The following is a 2,671-nucleotide window of genomic DNA, read 5'->3' as shown; positions in this document are numbered from 1 at the left end:
CCTAATGCAGATCCGCTTAAGTTCCTTCCTTCTGCACACACACTATGCAGGAATCAATCCTCTTATCTCATCTGGTCTGGCAGGAATCACATATCTCTGCACTTAGATACACACACACAATTTGCCAACAAGCTCAGTATGAAACACAACATCAACCTTATAGGAAACAGGTAGGTCAGTAGCATAAACCTTAAACCCTAAACATTTAGGTTAAGCAATTTAGGCGGTTCAATCCTGGCCATTGAACACTTTGCATTTGAATACAATGGTCTTGAACAGATCTCAAGATATTCTCCATTGTTTGTTCTTCATTGTTTCATGGAGGCGATAACCCATCACGCTTTATCCACCGTTTACAAGGACTCCGCACATTCACGAGGCAGATAGGATCAATCTCCTTCATGTAAGATCCTTCACGCGCACAAGGCTGACGTAGCAACATGATCTGATCTTGATTACAATGCTAGCTCATCACACAATGTCATCAGTTGAATCACACAGGCTTGGAACACTTCAACCGGAAACCCTTAAGCTAAGACTACCAACCGATAGTCATACCATATTAAGCCTTACTAGAAAACATTCCATATGTCGGTTCACATTCCATCATACCAGTTCACTTGGATAAACATACCACTTCACCTAATGCTCATATACCGGTTTATACCGTTATACCGATTCTCTTTGCCAGCTGCTTAGCTTCAACATACCTGTACACTCCTTTGCACATATACCGGTTCACCACATTATATTGGTTCACTTTTTAGCATATTGCCAATTCACTCTCCTGTATATTGACATCAATGACAACATAATATCATCATGTCAACATACTCTGCACAAATGCGAACATGTCTTTGCAGAGAGATGCGAAGCTAAAGTAGAGGAAGATGGAGAGTCACAATAGGGAGACAGATTTCTGTTGATTAGACGAGGTTTCCCCTAGTGAGATACATATGAGATTCAAAATAGATATTGCTAATTGTTACATCACAAACATGTTGGATGATAAGATAAAATATAGAGATAAATGTTAGATAAGATAGCATAATAGAAACGAGCCTTGCTTTGGATGAAAGCCCCTTGTTATGAAAAGATACAAGATAAATGACTGTCGTGATATGAGATACATTGGTATGGATAGCAAAGTGCATTATGCTAGATATCCATACAATAGGGCGTTAAGATATGTCGGTATGGATCAAAGAGTTTTTTAGTGGAGAATCTTCGCCAATTGGCGAATTCCGCGCGAATAGTCTAGGGCAACATCATGGTCAAATCGCCCGAAATTTTGGGGTTAACGGTACACTGTAGAATCTGGCTTTGTCATTGACCACACACCGTCAACGTGCATGCCCGTAATATTCGCCTGGAATCACTCGGACGTGGGTATTATATCACCTCCGTTATTCACCAGCAATAGTAAAACAACCACGTACCCACGACCTAATTTGCCAATGGTAAATTAAATGTTCATTGCACGCGTCGGCCAAATTCGCCAATATCAATTAAAACATTATAAGCATTCGAGGACCCATTTCGCCTCACTTAAATTAAATGTTCATTGCACGTTCGCGCAATTCGCCAAAAATGCAATCATGGATTGCTATAAATACACTCTTTCTTACAATTTGTTCCTGTCTGATTAGTAAATTGGGAGCTCTCAAGTCTCGATTCGCATTCTGCAAATTGAGTTGGAAAGTCAAAGTTCATTGTAGGGCGTAGGGCCAAAGTTACAATCCTGCAACACAGGTCCATGCATTCCTGATTCCCGATTCAGAGAATTGAGAAGGCATAAAGGTGAGTAATCATTTCTTCATACTTGATAGTATTAGTTTTAACTTTTAATTCGTAGTGAGAGGTCAAGACTCAAGATGTCATAGTCAGACATGGGTGAGACTCCTTAGGCTGGTGAAGGGATTGAGATGTCACACAAGGGTGAGATTGAGACTCATGAGGGTGGTGAAGGGATTGGGATGTCAGATAAGGGTAAGACTCCTCAGGGCGGTGAAACTGAAGGGATTGAGAGGCCATCAAAACACCCAAAACTTAAACTTAAAGATACTACCATAAAGTCTTTCTTTGGAATTGGCAAAGTTTCTGGTCCATCAACTTATGCACTTGCAGAAGCCATTCACAGTAGCTCACCACCACCACAAGGTGGGATTGTCATTGAGTTAAATGCATCAAATGAGGATGACAATACCAACACGACATAAGATGTTCTAATGGACACACACAATGAGATAATTCACTCGGATGCAAATGCTAGTCCTGAAGATGATGTTGGTAGGAAGAAAAAAAAAAGGAAAGTAAAACCGGGGCGAGAGTGGGAGATGACAAGGAGTTTTAAGATTGATTGGGTAGCAAAGTACCCATTCATTGAACCGGTCCCAAACAATGATGAATAGCCAACAAAATGCAGGTGTAAGATTTGTAGCTGGAAAACTAAAAGAGAGAAGAAGATGCAGCTAAAGCTTGACACCATAGAAAAGCATATTGGTAAGGTTTATGAAAAATAGATCATAGACGGAAAGGAAACACGAGTAGTAAGATGGAAATCAAAGGAAGAATGTCTTCATGTTAAGTATGCCGCGGAATATGAAGAGCATAACCACAAAATGACACTGATTGGTAATAGTGGATTTGGAAATACAATCAAGGCTGGGCT

The sequence above is a fragment of the Cryptomeria japonica genome, chromosome 3, assembly GCF_030272615.1.
Source record: "Cryptomeria japonica chromosome 3, Sugi_1.0, whole genome shotgun sequence".
Classification (NCBI taxonomy): Eukaryota; Viridiplantae; Streptophyta; class Pinopsida; order Cupressales; family Cupressaceae; genus Cryptomeria; species Cryptomeria japonica.
This window is presented reverse-complemented; position numbering follows the sequence as displayed.